Source organism: Tamandua tetradactyla, chromosome 14, assembly GCF_023851605.1.
Source record: "Tamandua tetradactyla isolate mTamTet1 chromosome 14, mTamTet1.pri, whole genome shotgun sequence".
NCBI lineage: Eukaryota > Metazoa > Chordata > Mammalia > Pilosa > Myrmecophagidae > Tamandua > Tamandua tetradactyla.
In genome coordinates, this window is record NC_135340.1 from 28,243,163 (window position 1) to 28,263,357 (window position 20,195).

The window sequence follows — 20,195 nt, forward strand, 5'->3', positions numbered from 1 at the left end:
TTAACATATTAAATACATAATACATAATGTAACATGTTAAATTACAGCAGTAATATTCTCCTGGTATCTTTGTTACACAACATGCTTATAGAATGACACAATTTTGGATTATTTTTTTTTTTTCATTCCTGCCTGTATCACTTTATTATCCTGACAAGAAACCAGGGAGGACTCCCCAATTTTTAAATTTTAAGCACAATATTATATCCAAGCATGCAAACTTTATAATAAAAATACAAATATAAAATCCTTTTTTTTTTTGGCTTGGGCAGGCACCGGGAAACTAAAATCCCTATTTTTATGAATACTAGGTACTCTCAATTGAAATATTGATTCTAATATCAATTCTAAATTTGAACTAAGAGTAAATTATTTTCTCTCACCATGAAAATGGCATCACTTTTCTAAGGTAAAACAGACCAGTATAATATCATACCTCTTTTTGTAGCTCTTCATGTGTTTGGGAAAAGCAAAGTTATAGTGTTATTACAACATATTTTTCTGATTAGCTAAGCATTGCCATTAAGTCTTAAATGTATTTAAAAAGTTGAATTTTTAAAATGAATTTTTTGCAGGAATTTTTTAATACTCAAAAAGTTAAAACATTTTCTCTGAAGCTTTACTAAGAAAAAGTAATTGTCACTAATGATTCCCCAGTATGTGATGATTTAATAATGAATATTTATATTATCTTCTATCATATGCAAAATATACTCTTGTTCTTTAGTTAATTCTCATATTGTAATATTTATGCATTAATTTTATTCCTGATTTTACAGAAAATGAAATAATATACAATTGCTGTGTCTCAAGCCACTAAGATAAAATTGTTACAGTGAAGACTCATCCCACTTTACTAAGTGTGTAAAGATTTCAAATTTATAAATTACAGTTATAATGAAATGCATTAAATATTTTAAATAATGAACAACTTTAATGCAAGATAAATGGTCTTGTTTACAAAAAATTCTAAAGTCTGAAGGTTTTAGCATCATAACTATCATACATAGCAAAATACACTGGTAAATGTCTTGCCATTTAAGTTGTATCATAAAGTCTGTCAGTATATATTACCTCTTTAAGGTTACCTTGTAAAGTGGAGAAATAAACCCATTACCCCCATGCAAACTAAAGCACTTCTTGAGAATAAACATGTTCAAACAGGTGAACATGGTAATGATTTATGGAATTGCTTGAAAGAGTAAACGTGTAACTCCTCCTCTGAGCAATGCACAATTAGTTGTTTGGCCCTGGAGAAAATTCATTTTATTTCATTTTGAAAGCTCACAAGATGGAAGGTACTACATGGTTTCAAAGCTCTTTCTAAGTCCTAATGTTGGTCAACTTTGTTCTTAAAAGTAAGTATTGAAAGCTTGTCCAGTTGTTTTTTTTTTTTCATTTAAAAATTATGGATTGAAGCTATCAAATAATTTTTGATATAGAAGACTCAAATGATAAAAAGTTTGATAATATTTACATGAATATGTTTTTTATTTTCCAAACCTGTGAAAAGGAAAAATTCATAATAATTTAGAAAGTGTTTAAAATTTAAGAAGTGCACATCCAAAACCCAAAACAAAATTAAGTAATCCACTTCAGTTTAAAATTGATTAACTAGAATATGTTTGGAAAAATAAACGGTATCATACAGTGGTTAAATAAGAATAAAAGCATAGAAATACAATGTTCATGACAGGTATGTATCTTGCCCACATCCTTTTCATTTTCTTTCCTCTCAGGAAGAGGAAGGACAGCAAGTGATAGCCAAGGAATTATTAGCACAGATTTTTTTAATGGTTACTTCATTACCCTAGTGAGTAAGAATAAATATATTGTTTCTTGACAGTTCTGCTGGAAATCTAAATTTTCGGTATTCATTCATTCATAGGAGAAATAGTAAGTTTTGTTAAATCCTTAAGTTTACTAAGCTATAAAGATTACTTTATAAGAATATTTATCAAAATCTAATATTTTCTTATAAATCAAATAGTTATGTGTTACAGAAAATTTCAGAAATGACATTTTATGAGAGACCTGTTTTAAAATATAAATAAGATCTGAAAGAATTTTTTTTATTCTATAATAATTCCTTGGCTATAATTTTTTGTCCTTCCTTTGTCTGAGAAGCAGGAAAATGAAAAGGATGTAGGCAATATCCTTATCTGACATAAACACATTACACAGTTTATTAGCTGTTTTCCTTTTTTACATACTACCCCCCAGTATCATTTAGGTCATGCACAGTTCATACGTACTTTGTCTTTATTGATTATCAAAATAGTTGAGAACCAATTAGTCACATTCATTTTGCTCATCATATTTAGCATATTCAGGGTGGTGTGATGGTGGCTCAGTGGCAGAGTTCTCACCTGCCATGGCAGAGACCTGGGTTCGATTCCGGGTGCCTGCCCATGCAAAAACAAATCAATTGAACATATTCAGAGATTCTTGCTCCTTTGTACAATAGTTATGATAATCAAAACAAATCTTAGAGTGTTTACTATACACATTCTGTATAGTAATTTTTTTACATTCTAAAAGCATTAAAAGAAATAAATCCCTAATTATTTGATCAAATTGTACAATTTACTGATTGTTAAGTACACTATTAATATCAGAAAAAGCAAAGATCTTTTCTAACTTTTGAAAATAATCTTTATAAAATGCCTAATTTTGCCTTGCACATCAGAGGGAAAACAAAAAATTAAGATTAGTGCTATCATTCCTTGGTAGAATTATTCCTTGGTAGAATTATTTTTCTCTAAATTAGTCATTAGGCAATAGTATCTTATTAGGAAGAAAATAGAAAATACATTTTTAATCTCACGTAATTTAAAATTATTGCCTGCATTCTTGCTTTCCAAAATCTTACCTGATTTTATTAGATTTTCTGACTTTTTATACTACCCTAAGGCAGAATCTAGGCTGTCATGGGCAAGAAATATAGTATGTCTAACTTGAAATGGATTGAAATAAATTCTCTAGAATAAATAATGATATCCAAATTGAAGCATAATATTTAAGAATTGTGATGTGATTTCTGCAATCTCAAAAGTTCAAACGAGAATTGTCAGGATGCTTATTTTTCTAATTAGTGAAAGAATATTGGTGATTCTTTCTTAGAAGTTATGTATATTATAGGAAATTTTGACTTAAAGAACATTAGCTAGAGAATGTAAATCCCAAAGACACAGCATGATAGGACAATGTGGGCCTTCAAGTAGACAATCATGGATTTGAATCTTAGTCTCACTCCTATTGTTACTGAGCATTTTGTAGATTCAAGTCTCCTTCGTAGAATATGGGGATCACCATTGCTACAACATATAAGGATTAGATGAGGTGATGTTGGTTTAAATACCCTAACTAATGCATAGAAAGCAAGAAGTCTTCAGTAAACACAAATTGCCTCTAAAAATAGGGGAAAAAATTTTGTGAATTATCGAACAAGAGCCTAGGAAAATTTATGAATACGTTTTACAAAATATATGAACATAAAGGAATCTAACATATAGTTGTAAATTTGAAAATCTTAGACTATGGAAAAATGCATACAAAACAATCACAAAAGAGGCATTTAAATATATATTCTGTCATATCTATTTCTTTATTCCAGCTCTATTTGGGTATAATTTTTTATTAAATAAGCAATAGAATTCCTCGTATCAACTAAAACCAAACAGCAGCAATCCCATAAATTAACTGAAAAGTAGGAAAAAATGATTATATAAGGATATATGGATACTTTAATGCTGACTTATCTGCTAAAATGAAAATGCTAATTATAGATACAAGAATGTTTATGAACACTTAAGGAAAACATTTTAACATACTTTCACATGTCCATAAACTTCGGAGAATGAATGGGAAAAATTACAAGTTGCAATACTCTAAAGGTTTAGAGCAGAAAAACTGGCAATTAATAAAAAAGATCTGCTAAAATTCAATGAAAAGCTGGCAATTAATTGACTTTATTAGGGACAATACGTTCAGTGAGCAGACAAGTTTGTCAGATTTTTCATAAATTAGTCTTATTTCATTATAATCTTCCATACACCCACCAAGAAAACTATTGTTTTAACCTTGTAAATGAAATAATGAGCTAATGAAGAACTTGGAATTCTCCAACAATTGTAGTATGTCAAATATTAATAAAATATGACTAATATCTCAGCAAGTTTTTTTTATTTTAGTAGTTAGTGTTTTACATTTCAAATACATATTTTTCCTTCTAAATTCATTTTTAGTGAAGTTAATATATAGTAAAGGTTTTAAAAATTACTGAAGATATTTATACCTAAAGAGACATGTATACATACTATTACAAAAAGGAAAAGGAAATTTGAGCTAAAAATTTCAAAGGTAGTAAATATCTGCTTCTAAGAAGGAATTCTTGAAAGCTAATGACAAGATTTTGAGGTATGTCTGTATTTTTTAGTGAAAGAATTATGGGAAAGCTGCTAAATATTCAGGTCATTGAAGGTTTGCAAATGATGAAATATAAGTTTACGCAATAAAGAAAATGAGAGGAAATTTCGACAATCATTGTGAGTTACATTTTCTGGAATATTTTTATTGCCATACAGCATTCTGCAGAGTGTATTTATTGCTCATACAGCAAATTTAGAATTTGAGTAAGTAGGAAGAGCCCAACACTTTTACAGTAAGATCATAATTGTACGTTAAAATTTTCATAGTGCTTTGACACAGCATCAATATTGATTTTCTTCTCCAAAATAATCTCTTGAAAATGGCAGAAGCAGTATCAAATCTAATATTTTCTCCTTTAACCATGATAACAGTTTACCCAATTTCAATATTGAACATTGGGCAAGGAAAACATAAATGTCACTCATGGGAATTTTAACACACACCACGTTTGTATGACTGATGTTTTTAAAAGGTAGCTCTGGGGCGATTAAAGATCCCATTTTACAATTAAAAAGAGGTATTTAGTATTTCTTTACCTGGTTGAAAACAGAAAATGAAAGGTATTTTGAAAAATCTCACAAGAAAACTTGGCACTTCAATGAAAACTAATTGGGCCTCTGAGTCCTCCAAATGTCTCCCATTTAAGTAACAACTATTGGTTGCACAATATTTAAAACCTAATGAGAATATATTTTTTAAACCTGGGTAAATCACTCATTAACCTACCTAATTTGAATAATCAGTAGTTTTGCTGAAATTGACTCGAGCTTAACTCCTATTAGGCAATCATCATCACATGTTGGTGTATGAGGTAAAAATTAAAGCACAGTTCGCTGTTTTTTTTTGCTAAAATGTGTGTAATTTCATTATATACTTAATATACCAATAGTTTCATAGAAATCCGATTACAAAATCTTGCACAGTCTGAGCATGTTTCTGAAATGAATCCAGAAAAGAAACCCAACGACAGGATTGCTTTTTCACAGAGCACAAGAGTTATTCACTGTGAAGATGTATTTAAGTACTCCATAAAAGGAAACCAATGAAATTCACTGTAACACAAGAGCCTAGAACTCTGAAATAAAAGAATATTTGCTGCCATTAAAATGCTTTTTAAGGGCAGTGCGACAGTGGCTCAGTGGCAGAATTCTCGCCTGCCATGCCAGAGACCTGAGTTCGATTTCTGGTGCCTGCCCAATGCCCCCCAAAAATAATAATAATAAAAATGTTTTTTAAGATCAACTGTAATAGAAAAGAAGATTAGAAGTGTGACAAAAGGGGAAGGTATTTATCCAATAGTAAACTAAGATGTTGTTGATAACTATTGATATTTGAAAACAACCAGATTTTAATCATAAAGTAATTTTTCATTCTTACTAAATTGGAATCTTAGCAATAATTTCAGAAAATTTTGTTTGCCATGGTTTTGAAAGCATTAAATAGAATATTATAATTAATATTCAAAATACACTTTCTCAAAAAATGTTGAATCCTCTTAATTAAAAAAAAAGTAAATGAACATGCAGATAATAGAGATAAAAGCAAAATGATTCATTCTCAAATTGAACTATGAAGTCTGGTTTGTCTATGCTTATTACTATTTCTGGTGTGTAATAAGCAGTGGTAATCATTTTAATCATTTTTGATTGATGATTTTATTCATTAGGAAAATAGAATAAGAACATCTAACAGATATTTAAAAAGAAACTTTAAAATTATTTCTTAATGGAGTAAATTTAAATGTATTAGCCAATTCTTTTTATCGCTACCAACAAAAATAATATTAAATATAATGTAGTTTCAGAAAGTGGATTACGTAATGTAATATGGAATTCTAAATAATCTATAATAAGACCAGTAAAAGTGAATTACAAGTAATGATGCTAAATGAAGGAAGGCTTATTTTATGAGAATTGATCAATGGTCCATAGAATTCAGCTGATATATATATATATATATATATATATATACACACAACATATAATAGATTTTATATATTATTATATTTACTCTACCGAAAATTTTACCCATGATTTTAAAAAAGGGGAGGTGGGTGGTTTTGATGATTTTGAAGGAAATACTTTGTCATTATTTGTGATTCAGAACCCTTTAGTGTTTCAGTCTTTGGATATTTAAAATGAATTTCTCAATGTAAAATTTAGAGCCACCTCCCTTGATTCATGAGAAATGTATTTTTTACATTTTTACATTTTTACAGGAGGTTAAAAGCATTCCATTTCAAATTCCTAGGTTTCCTGACATAATTATGGGAAAAAATGTTGCCAAATATATTAAAACTATATGCTGAATTGATTACTCTGCAACATAATAACACATCTGTCTTTTTTTAAATAAAACAGAAAAGCCATAGCACCGCACTGTTTGTGAATAAGTAATCCAACTTTATATTTCTTCATGTCTAGTTTTTTTCTGAATTCTCCGCCATAAATCATGTGAACGTTCATTAGGGGAAATTGTATACACATGCGAAACAGGAAACATGGGCCAGGTCTAATAAGAGAAATGCCAGCTCGGCACTGGGTGGGCAGTGAGAACACTGAAGGTTGTCTTGCTGGATGAGTGCAACGAAGATGAAGACTCACTCCTTACACTTGCATTTTCTTGTACAGAGTTCAAAACACTTTCATATAATTATCTCATTTGATTTCCCATAACAACCCATTAACAGCCCTTAAGATGCACTTAATTTTAACATTATGAATTTTTAAAATATGCAACATATCATATTTTTATGCATCAAACAAAAAATGAGTACTGAGTTTTCAAATCTAGCCCATAAATTTTGTTCTCTAAGACATGAATTCCTCTTAATTTTAAACTGTTTTCAGAGAGACCTGAACAGAAAAATCCTTGAACTAAAAAGATGAAATTTTCTTTTCTTTTTTTTTTTTTTTTTGGTAATATACCTTGACTTGTACTATTGAACTTAAAATATCAGAGAAACAAAACCAGCAGATGAAAGTGCTTCATGTAGAAAAGCCTCTTCTCTTAGTGTAAAGAGCAAAGAACTGTCTGAAGTACAAATGCAGATAACCTCAAATGTTCCACCCCTTCCCCAACCCTTCAGCCTAGAAAGGTGATGATGTGTATTGATGAAATTCAAGCAATAATAAGAAAGCTTGATCTGCTTTTATCATCCCAAAATTTAAGACAAAGCGTATTTCCCCTGACCTAGTCACAAAAATGATTCTTAACTTTATAAATATTACAGATTCTAAATATTTACAATTATTGCATCTTTTTTCAACATAACCAAGAAATATAATAATGAAAACTAAAGAAAATCATTATTCACAATTTTTTTCATTTAAAAAATACAGAGTTTATTTTGATTGATTTCAAAATGCAAAATATAAGCGAAAATTAGACAGTATATGTTCCTAATGTGAATATCAACTAATTTTAAATATGCTTATCTCTGTGTATACCTCCACACTACAGTATATAATATCCTTCAAGAATAGTTTATTTGTATAAAATACATATTCTATATAAATCTATAAAGGAATATTTTTAGAAAAACAGCACACACCAATGCTTCTTTTGAAAGAATAAATGAATTTCTACAGAAAAAAAGAATAGCGTAGTTCTTTAAAAGTCTAAAAAACCTAAAAATACACCTAATTTTAAATATGAATCTTTACATATTACTTAAAATTCTAACATATATGCTGAATATCTGATGATTAAAGCCGAGTCTATGATGGTCAGTTAGTATTTAGTGTGTGTGAAGAATAAAACGCATAATTCAGTAAAAATGGCAGCAATGACATTTAAATATATAAACTGTTAAAATGCTAATCTGTTTGATGCCCACCCAGCTCAGCAGCTCTCAAAATAGTCCAGAACCTGAGAAAGTAAGTTAAAACGTGCTTGAATTGCACTCTCTATATTCTAAAATATAATTAGTTATAGAGGGCTGACTTCAAGCAATAAAGATATATCCACCGTTGACATAATAAACTTTTTAAATGGCCATTTGCTATTGCGTATTTCAAATAGCTCAACTAAATAGAGTCACAACATGAGAGGCATAAGAGGGAAATTTGTACTATGTAGTACTAGTTGTAGAATCTTATATTAAATATTTTAAAGTTTTCCTTTTTGCACTAAACCAGATTTTGTGGACATGTCAGCTGACTCTGAGAATTATAACTAATTAAAGCCTGGTTTTCTCACTTTGGTTTTAAACATTTATTTCTCCAGAATTATGTGCTGGAGCATAGTAGAATAAAATCCCCTGGTTGAATTTAAACAACTGGCTCATAATCAAATTCATACCTTTAGCTTTATAACAGCTCTTTTTCGGGGGGTGAGGGGTTGAGGGAAGCAGGACTTTTTTTATTGTTACCACCCTGTAAAATGACAATATGAAAAAGCTGGAGTCAAATAACGCTGCGAAATACGAAACTCTTGCCTTCTGTAGACATCGCCCCCAGTCCTCAAAATGTACAAACAATATATGCTGGTTCGGTTCCTAAGTATGAGTGCAGCCAATACAACCATGTATACATAATTGTGATATTCATATTTCTCAACAACATCCTCATTGCTCAGGTGTGAAAATAGACTTGTGAAATGACTGGGTCAAACCCTGCTTGATGATGTCATCAAAATCAACGTACACCTGTGATGGTAAGTTTTTACACTAATGTTTTAAAACACAGACAGCACAAGAGACCCAATACTAAATGACTCCTTTTGTGAGCAGGCTGTGAAATTATGATTCTACAAATTGGGTAGGAAACATGAAATCACCTACAGCTCAGTGTTATTCCCTAAACTACCTTCAAGCCACAATCCTACGTTATAATTATCACATCAAAATCTTCATACTGAATAAAAGCAAACATATGCTTTAATCCTGAAAGATAGACTTACTTTTTCTCATATTAAAGGCTACATAACAACTTCAAAAAATAAACTTAATCAAGGATTCAAGAAGTATCCCTCGGTACCTTGAGAGAGAATCTGAGAAATTTTAAGAAAATAAGTTACTTTTTAAAAGGTTCCTTATACTTATAATCTTTCTGAAGAAAGGATAATTAGACAACTAAATAAAATCTGCAGCTGTTTTCAAATAAGAGCCTTTTCTCATTTAGCATATTTTCTTATTATGGAACAAGGGAGAATTTTAATGATAAAAATGTTTTGCTTTTGCATGGGAATTCTATGCCTTAAAATATAGGGTATTTACATTTATTGAGGCAGAGTTTCTCCAGTGCCACATATGGAAATCCATTATTCACTTAAGCATTTATTGAGCACCTACTCTGTGTCTTGCTTTCTACAAAGCTCAACAGATTCTGTGTAGAATAAGACAGGTAAGGTGACTGCATGACAGAGCTAACATGCCAGTGGGAACACCCAAATATAAACTCTCAGTAAAATAAAATAGGGTAAAGTAATAGACCATGACTTGGAATGGAGCTGGAAGGAGACCCAACTTCCAATAGGGAAGTCAGGGAAGATCACTCGCAGAAGGCAAGACTCCATTTTACCAGTCTCTCAGCCTGCTTTATGACTCAGGAAGAGCCGGAGGTAGCTAGTTATTCCTGTCTGTAGATGAGGAAACAAATGCTTACCAGACACTGGCCAGTTTGTCTGTGATCTTCATTCTTTAATTAAACAAATCTTAAGTGTCGAAATTCATTAGGCATTGTGATAAGCCTTTGGTGTACCAAGGTGATTAAAACATAGATCTTCCCCTTACTTTGGAGGAAATATAAAAGGAAACCAAGGATTACAGTATACTATGGTATTTAATATGTAAGATGTATCCTATAGGACAATGACGAAATGAGTAGAAAGACACAAAGGGAGAGCCAATAGTAGATGGGGAACTGGCCAGGCAAATTAGACAGGTGATTTTTTATTTTTTGCAGGTCAGTTATGATCCCATGGCAAAAATGACAGAGGTATGATTGCAAAATCAGACCTCCTGATCGATCCTCAACCAAGTTTGCTTTCCAGTAATCCATACCATTTCCATAAATTGATCTAATTAGGAAAACGCTCATTCTGATATACTGCTTCCATAAAAAGGAAACTGTTTTTAAAACTCATGAAAGCATAGAATAATCCAGAAAAGAAATGACTGGAAAAGAGTCTAAAAAGAAAAATCTTATTGTGTTATTATGTTCTGAGACCTGAATTTAAAAATCATAATTTGTGAACATTAGCATATGAACCCTGACATTAAAATAATTTCACAATCACCGTTAATATGGTACACTAACTTCCAGTGACAATGAAAACCAGGTACATGTGAAAAGAATAAATGCTTTTTCCAAAACTAGATAGAGTGAGGAATGGAGAGGGTGTTTACACTTTGGAGCCAATAGTAATAATTTGCATTATCTATTTTTAGGAAGAAATGTCCTACTTTCTAAAGCCAACAATAGCATGGAGTATCAACATATCATAGTGAACAGTGAAACATAGGCTCAGGTCTAGTGGCGACGTTGAGTAAGAGCTAATCCTATGAGTATATGGAGTAGGCAGAGGCCTGTGGGATATGAATTAAGGAGCTGACAACCCACTGATGCAAAATAGCTTTTCCTTTTTCTCCTGCCACAGCCCCCACATAACACACTAGGGTAGGTGAAGAAAGCATTAAAAGTTTCTGTTAAAATGAAAATTCTACTGAATAAGGCACATTAAGCCATTCTCATTTTTATGCCAATGAATTTATCCTATTGAGTATAATGAAAGTAGATTTGAGTAAATAAAATCCAAAGAATTGAAAGCAAAAGAAAGAGCCCAAAAGTAAATAAGGACATTAGACCCAGAACAAACTCCTCTATTGCAGAGGAAGACACAGTGTTGGGGCAGGTGATACCTGTTTATATCTACTTGGGAAGTGTGAGGAGGATGTCATTAAAGAAATGCCAGTGAAAGAAATGTACACAAAGCAACAAATATGGTTCACCTTCTTCATAGAATGCCTACCCACATATTTCTTGAGTATTCTATGCATACTTCATTGTTCCTTTTTCAAAACTCTCTGTCATCTGCCCTTTTCTCCACTTTCCCTACTTTCTACTTTTACCAAATTCCCATTCTGTCTTTATCTCCTCCCATTCTTGTTAAACAAGAATGTTGCTGAGGAAGAGACCCAGTCCCAAGTGTGTACCTTGTATTAGAACTTGGCTTTGCACGACGACTGTCAGAGAGGGGAGAAGAATGCAGGTTGGAACATAGAACCTACTCAAGCAATCAATCCAGCCATAATGAACTGTCACCTCACCTCTCAGTAATTGGTCTGGCCTTTCATAGGAGGCCATCATAAGAGGGGATACAAAAGAAACTAAGCTTAGGGGCAGGTGATACCGGCTTATATCTACTTGGGAAGTGTGAGTTTTAAAATTATGTTTATTGTTTCAATTTCTTCTAAATTTAGGAATTCCTTTCCACCATCCATTTGACTCAAGTTGCAATGAACATTCATATTTGGGAGTAAGAGGAAATTGAGTCAGACTTCTACCATGTTGCGTTGTACTGCATTCCTATTTCTTTTGGGGCAATTGATGGGGAAAATCTATGTAAAAACATATCCTCACCACCAATTAGACCCTATAGGATGTGAGACAGAGATCCATTCTTAAGGAATTTATCCATTGTAATGAGCTTGCACACAGTCTCTAGAGCTTTGACCAAATTTCCAGCATAGAGATCCAGTTGCCTACTTAAACTACCCCAGGCCCACCCATTTTCAGGTCCCAGGGACTCCCCCAGTCTAGAATGTCCTGGGGGCGAATTGTCTTTCTTTTTATGTTTTACTCACCCAGCCCATGTTTTTTGCCTTTAAATTACATAGCAAAAAATAAAATAGAATACCTCATCAGCATTAAAGTGTTATATATCAAGTTTCAAAAGAGCTTTTTCATCAGAATGTTTAATAATTCAGAATTAAGGTCCTAATTGGAAAGACAAAGTGACTTAGTTTGAAGAAGAGACTGCTAATGATGATTGTTAACCAGCTGTAATTTTAGAGGGAGGGCTATGTCAAGTGTTAGTAAGCATTGATATTCTATTTTACTAGAAAAGGGCAAGCTGAAGTAATCTTAAATGTCACAAAGAGGTTTTCTGGTGGAGGGAACTGATTTACTGTTGGCAAAATGCACTACTATAGTACTTCATCATGAGTGAGTCCTCTTGGAATATTTTAAGAACGTGGTAGTCATATTTTCTTCTGAGCTATCTTAAGAATAGACTTCCCATGGCAGCAAGATAATGTAGTGACTTTTCAAATTCTATTCCCAGCAGATTTTCTGTCACCCTGGTAATTTTTCTGTCTCCTCATTTGAATTTTTACAAAATTAAGAAATTAGAGTACCTGCTAGAAATCATTCCAAATAAGTTTTCTTCTAAAGGACTAGTTCCAACGTCAGCCTTATGGGTCAATAAAATTTAACAAGCACATAATATAACAATATTTCTCCTAAAAATAGCAGCTATATCTCTGAAACTTGCAGGTAGTAAATATTCTATTAGTATTTTGTGAGTAAAGTACTGAGCAATGAGAAGATACACTTAGGAAAGAGTAGACAGACTTTTTATCTGGGGAAAGATTGAAATCTGTTGGGTTTTTATAATCTTGGACTAAGTTTATACAGGTGAGGATATTCTAAGGATGACATTTCATGATGGCTTACACATCTACATCTTATTGAACTAATAAATTTGTATCCACAATAAATCCTCTACTTAAAGCACAAATAATCCTGAAATCCAGATCTAATTGTGATTTCCTATAAGAAGTCAGAGTTAAAAGAGGTTTTACAATGTTCTCATTATATAGTTTTAAGATTCTTAGCAAAAACCAAGGAAGAATTTTGAGTCACTATTCCAGTATTACTAATAAGCATACTCTCACTTTATCTCATCAAGATTTTTCTGGGAGAAAAAAAAACTTGCCTTATTAAAGATTTTTTCAGATTAATTATATAATGACATAGATCCATAGAATTTTGGAGTTAGAAAGAACATTTCAAAACATGTTGTCAGAAAAGATGTTGAAAGAGTGAATGCCTCTGCCAATGAGGAAACTGATAACAGATTGAGAATATAAAATTTTCCCAAGGTCCTACAGCTTGTTCTGGAAGTAGAATAAAGGCAGATTTCCTTTAGAATAGGTTTTGATTCAGTGGTTCTTCCTACCATAACACTTTGCCCAAGCTTGATTTCCAGTCTCTATTATGTGACTTGGGTCATGGAAATGAAAAATCTTAGAGACTTCCTCTTCTTTTACATCACTGTTCCAAAGTAATAGAACATAAACGAATAGGTGCCAAGCAGCAAACTACTGTTGCAATCTGCAAAGAACTACCAAGATGTTCATACAGAGATTTTTCCAAAGAATGAATAGTCTACTTCTGAAGGGGCTTTCCATTGAATTCCAAGGTACTGAAATTATAAGTTTTGATGGCAGGTAGCTTTTTGATCTATGCACATAGGTATATTAGGTTTGTGTATTCTTAGGGAACTCTTGGCATTTAAATCTGACTTACTAGTTCATCAAATATGATTGATTTCTTGTCAGCATTATGAAGTATAAGATTTCATTTTCCTTATTCATTAGCTTATGTAAACTCCTGCCAAAGACCACTTTTAGTCTTTACTTTGCTAGCACATGAAACTAAGAGGTCTCTTGATGCATTTTTACTTCCCAGGAGACATTTCACTCCTTGATAATGCAGTTCATTATCTATTCAATCATACAACCTTGTCTGGAATGCAGCATGGGGCACAGTATAGGGTCCAAGTTTCATCTAGTTGATACACACACACACACACACACACACACACACACATACTAAGACTTGTTGCCAGGAAATCATATGTAAAGCCATATATTCAAGCCCTTTTCCTGGTTGTTAACTTTCAAAACAAAATCTACATTTTTATAAAGAAATACATATCCATTCCTTCACTACCTGCTCCCATAAAATTACAAGTCCTCTGATAGCAGGTTTTTGCCCTCAACATATTAATTCCCTCGTCTCCACAATCATTATTAAATCTCACTAGATTGTGCTTACTGTCTTTTTTTTTTTTCTTTTTCTTCATCTCTTTTTATCCTTTGGATTCTGAACTTAATTATTAAGAAATTTCTTTCTTGCAATAAAAGTAAAGGACAACATGTTGTAGGGATTTTCTTTTTTCTTTTTTCTTTTTTTGCCTTTTCATGAATGCAGAAAAGAAATGCAAATCTCATTGTAGATGAATCTAATTTATCTGGTTGCCTATCTTTTTAGAAGTGTTAGGTATTTCAATCAATTGAAAATTCCCATTTCCACTCCATGCTCATTGTCAATATGCGCATCCAGATGGAAGAAGTAGAAGCTGGCAGAGGAGTGGCACTGATTGTTACTGTGCATCTCTCCCTCGTCTTAACTCTCTCAGTTCTGCCTGCCTGAGCCTATTATAGAGGATGAAATTTATGAGAAAGCATATTTAAAAAACAAACTCAGCAAAATGAATTTCTAATCCAGAATATGTCATGAATACAATAACACCATAGTAAAGGGGAGCTGAAGGGGGCTTTACCAGATGAGACCTTCAGAGTACAGAAGAGTCGGCATCCTGAGCATCCTTCTTGTGGGTTAAGAACTGACTAGCACCAGTGCCCTGAGGACCCAGGAAGCTGCCATGAGGGCAGCAAAGATGCATTTGTCCAGGGCCAAGTAAATTAGTCAAAGAGTTAGTAAGCTCACGTAAGAGCCTTTATTTTCAAATGTTGCAGGCTAGAAATAAAAATAGGTTCAATATAAACAATAAGTCCTGGAAAAAATCATGATTGATAAATCCCAATGATTAAGGAACACTAGGCTTGCTTACAGTATGTTTCAAACCTTGTAAGTTAAAGCACATCGAGAGCAATGATACACTCTCTTGAAATGACGTTATGTACCACTGCATTTTTTAACTTTCTCAGGACAAATACGCAGTCTCATTCATCTTCACAGCCCAGGCGATTACACTGGTCCTGACAGAGAGAGAGAGAGAGAGAGAGAACTCCAAAATATTAATTATACAAGTGAATGAATGATGGATGAATGAACAATGACTATTCACTGAGGTACAGAAAAACCAAAAGAATTTTATAGAAGCTAGCCGCAATGGACAATTGTCTAACTGTGGTGGTTATTTTATTCTGAGGCCAAAGCAATCAGGATAAAAAGTAATAAACATGCATTTTTAGAAATAAAAAAAGACAAAAACACACAAGTTTAAAGTCCTTTAAAACAATGATGTCATCTCAAAAGGCAAATTAAAAGACTCATAGGCACAGTAACTACAGGAGAATCCCCGAAGGAAGGGAAAAAAAAAAAAAAGACCCACAGTTTGGAGTTAATGCTGGAGTTACATGATCCAAACAAAAGCCACAGTGAGACACACAGACTTAGTTCCTTCTCTCTAAGTGCCCGATAGAAAGCCAGTAGCCAAAGGTGATAAAGTAATTTGTTTTGAAAATAAAGTTTAACTGTAGTTTTAACTCCAGTTAATGGTTTTACTTGATTATATAGACTTACAGGAAAATAAATTATATTGTTTATAAAATGTTTAGATTTCCTCAAGCTGCACAGTAAACAATGAGTAAATAATAGCGGTCCACAAGCAAATATTAAACCTTAGCACCATGTCACATCCCGATAATTGTACATATTGGTGGAAGCAGCGATAAACACAGTCCATCTGTCCCATTCTGCTTAATCAGTTCACAGAGTTGAAACCTCTGTGAAAACCCACTTTCCTCTCAAAGCTGTCAGAAGAGAATTAGGATCCATGTACGCCTGTTGTCATTCTGCCAGTAACTGGCTGTGCTATAACCAACAAATTATTTGACTTCTCAGAGCTTTAAGACCTAATCTCTATAAAATGAGGGAGTTAAAATGATCTTTCATATGCCTTCCACCTGTAGACAGTAGTCAATGTTTTAGTTACAAAAATTAAAGACCATAATGCTTACCTACAGAATTTCAAATAATTAACAAAAATTACTAGCCTCCTCTCCTCATCCTAGATTTTATCACATAAACTTGCTCATCTGTAATCCAAATTCACTACAAAGCTATTTTAATCTCTCTGCTTGGCTTTCCAGTCTCTATTATGAATGAAGGGTCTATCATTTATCTACCCTATATTTCCCTTCCTTCCCTGATTCCTAAACTAGTTTTCCAAGAGGAAGGAAGGAAGGAATGGAACATATTGAACTCCTATAAGCAAACCTGTATTAAGCTTGCCATCATCTATATCAGAGCTTCTGTTCATGAGGTCATCAATGCCTTTGGTAATAGCATTTGCTAGATAAATAAATAAGATAAAGACTTTCACCAGTCTTGAATTAGATATTCTAACACCATCTCAAAATTCGTCTTGGGAATTCATGCCCCTAGCTGCTGATCTTACTGACTTTCACTATCACTCATTTTTCCAAAGCCTTGTTTAGCAATGACTGCTTGAGTGATGTGACTTTAGGGGTTCCATGAAGAATAGTTGCCCCTATTATATCTTAGACCCTGATGGCTTACTTCTTTAATAAGATTAGTTTAGTTTCACTTCTTTAATAATCGTTTTTATCTTTTAAAAATATAGCCTTCTAAGCCAATGAAATAAGGCAAGAAAAAAAGAAAAGCATAAAGGATTGAAAAAAAAAAATGCAGCCTCAATTCTTTGCTTTCCTCAGTCTCCCAAAGTCAACATTTCCAGATGTTGTCAGTTACTTCCAGATGTTATCAGTTATCAGTTAACTGATAACTCAACAACATGTGTTGATTCTTCAACTAAATGGCAAAATTCTTAAGGATAAAACATGCATCTTAGTCCCTGTACCTCCCCTTGATCCTTTCTCTTTCTAACTCCTCTCTCCTTTACTAACCAAGAAGTATAACTGTTACATACCAAGTCTTCTGCAAATGTTTCCAATTAAGTCATATTAAATGGAATTGAGTTTTTGTTTCTTTTCAGCCTTAATTCTCACCATAGCACCTAAGTAACGAAGACTGTGAAATGGTTTGCCACTTACTTTGGAGATCAATGGCAAGAGGTACATCTTGCTATTACCAGGTGATGAGAACTTTCTTCTCTATTAAACTATTGGTTTCCCCTGAGCCATAATCTATTATAAGAAGTTCGGAGTATTTTTCAGTTTGCCATCTTTTCCTGAACACTGCTTTTCAGCCATCACTGATAAAGGACTATATATCTCCTCGTGTGCTCACAAATGCCTTGTCCAAATAGTCAGAGTACCATAACCCCAATTTCACATGTTATTGGTTTGGCAAATACACAGTTTCTTTAATACATGTTCCTTCCAAGAAAAAAAAGCAATACTAAAGAATATCTTATGAAATAGTCTTCTAGGATAAATGCAGCCATTAATTTGTCATTTGCTTTAGGAAATATGGTAGCATATTATTTTCAAATTAATATTATTAGAATCTGAAAAAAACTAATGCCACACAAAAAGGTCATTTCTTTCACCTTAACTTTTTAATTTAATTTAATCTAGCATCCATTTCCAGAAGATATACGTAACATTTGATCTGAGATACCTGATCTTTTCTTTTTCTCAAATAAAAGAGTCAAATTTAGCAACTTTGTTCAAGTGAGGTTCTCCCTAATTGGGCTCATCTAAATGTTTAACAGTCTACTTGGAGAAAATTTAATTGATAATTAAAGACAATTCAGATCATCATCCCAAAGGACTTTAAAGAAAAATATAGAAAGATATGACTCTTGGTTTGGGTTGAGCGAGAGAGAGAGGGAGAGAGAGATAATTAATTAAAAATTAAGTACACAATTATGTAGAAAGTTAATGTTGATAGCTTAAATCAAAGCTATGTTACCAAGATGAATGAAATGTATTAGATAAGAGACTCTTTTTTTTTTTTGCTAAATTAGTTTTACACACATATATTGGTCACCCCACCTGCAGAAGCAACATTACCTACTGATTATTATTGTTCACTAAAACATCTACTGTAAATACCAAAGACTACCTCCATGGAAGAAGGTCAAATAGACCTATCTTGTTTTTCAACAATAAACATGTAACACATCTAGACACTCTAGCCACAAATTATCCTTGTCCTTTACATACTTATATTACTCAACAGGAATTCTTAACATAGTATCATTAGACCTTTAAGGGGTCTCTTTATAGGATTAAACGTCCTTTATATAATTACATAATAATAATAATGCAAAATATTTCATGTACATTTATTCTCATTTTCATTAGAGAATGTCCATAGCTGTCACTAGATTTTTAAGGTCTAGATGAGCACAAATGTTTAAGAATTGTTTCCTTCTGTGCACTTATACCAGATCTGGGCCTAGAAGGATTCAGTACCTGCAACATATTGTCCGGCACTCAATGTCAGTGGCCCAACTAAGTCCCTTTCCCCCAAACAATTGCTTCTCTAACTTTAATAATCACTGGGTTTTTATAATCAGCAGGTCTGGTATTGAAACTAACTTTCTGCATTTCTAACAAACTCCTAGAGAATTCCAATGCTGTTGGTCCATGGACCACACTTTGAGTTTCAAAGTCTGTATTTTGTGTCACATGAACCTTTAATCAGTCATAGGCTCAACAAAAGCAAACACTTACCAGGCATCTATTTCTGCATTCTAAGTCCAGAGTGTATGAAACTAGAGAAGATACATACTTTTGCATAAATATTTTTACAATCTAAGTGCAAATTCAAGGTTTATGAATATAAATCAGCACTTTGTATGATATTGGATAGAATTAAACATAGAATTTTGTGGTTTAGAGTTTATGGTTTAAGTGTTTGAATTAAGGAAAAATATAGCTCCTAGAGAGAAGAATTGATGGAAGGAGGTGGGATTTGAATTTGAAGGTACAGAGAACTTAAATTCAGAATGAAAGAAGATCAGTACAAAGAATCCACATAACCCAGGTCTTAGCCTCAGAAATTAAATTGGAACACGGTGAGAAGGGTAATGTGATTAGAGTTGGTTTGGGGTACGATAGAGCATAAAGATTACTAATAAGAATGTCTTTAGCTTTTAGGACTAACAATAATTAGGCACATTATAGCTCAACATTGCATAGCATCTGCGTATTTTTTTTAACATTCAGTTTATGCTGGAAAGATGAAGGCAATTTTTCAATTTTATGCATATGCTAGCCATGGCACATTTGAAAAACCAGGGGAAAACTATTAACAATGAATTCATAAAGGGCATGATTATACTTCTGTTTTCATCTGCTGTAATTGCCTCCATGGCTTTGTTTCATTTTACTCACACTATTTTCCAACATGCTTCAGAAACATTTAAGAGAAATAAAGTAGTGAGTTTGCAATATTAAAATGCAAAGAACTTTCTTATCAGAGAGTTAAAAATAATTTGGGGGTATGAAAATTCTATTGTGAGTTGTTTTCATTAATTATTTAACTAAAATAGATAAGTATAGTTCAGGGATTAAATAGATCTTGGTTCTAGACATGGTTTTTCCAACAACCATGTCTCAGTTCTCTCAGCTATAGAATAAACAAGCTGAATAGTTGGTCTCTGAGTCCTTTAAACATCTACATCTATTTGATGGTATCACTTATAGGTGTTTTTTTTTTTAATATTTTTATAGGCAATTCAGACTATTCATACCAAGAAATAAACAGGAGAGTGTCTGCTAAAGTAAACACAGTCAAGTCTCTATTTCAGAGTCAAGTCGTCTCTACAGTGTAGTTCAGGAGAACATCCATGAT

General features: G+C 32.6%; 1 long non-coding RNA gene across 1 annotated transcript in view; it reads right to left on the reverse strand.

Moving 5' to 3' along the window:
• Nucleotides 1-2,227: 2,227 nt before the first annotated feature.
• The window catches only part of LOC143654855 (uncharacterized), a 30,966-nt gene continuing 12,998 nt past the window's right edge, over nucleotides 2,228-20,195 (reverse strand). Inside the window, exon 3 of the long non-coding RNA XR_013162009.1 lies at nucleotides 2,228-2,405. This is a non-coding gene — a long non-coding RNA (uncharacterized LOC143654855). The remainder of the gene's footprint in view (nucleotides 2,406-20,195) is intronic.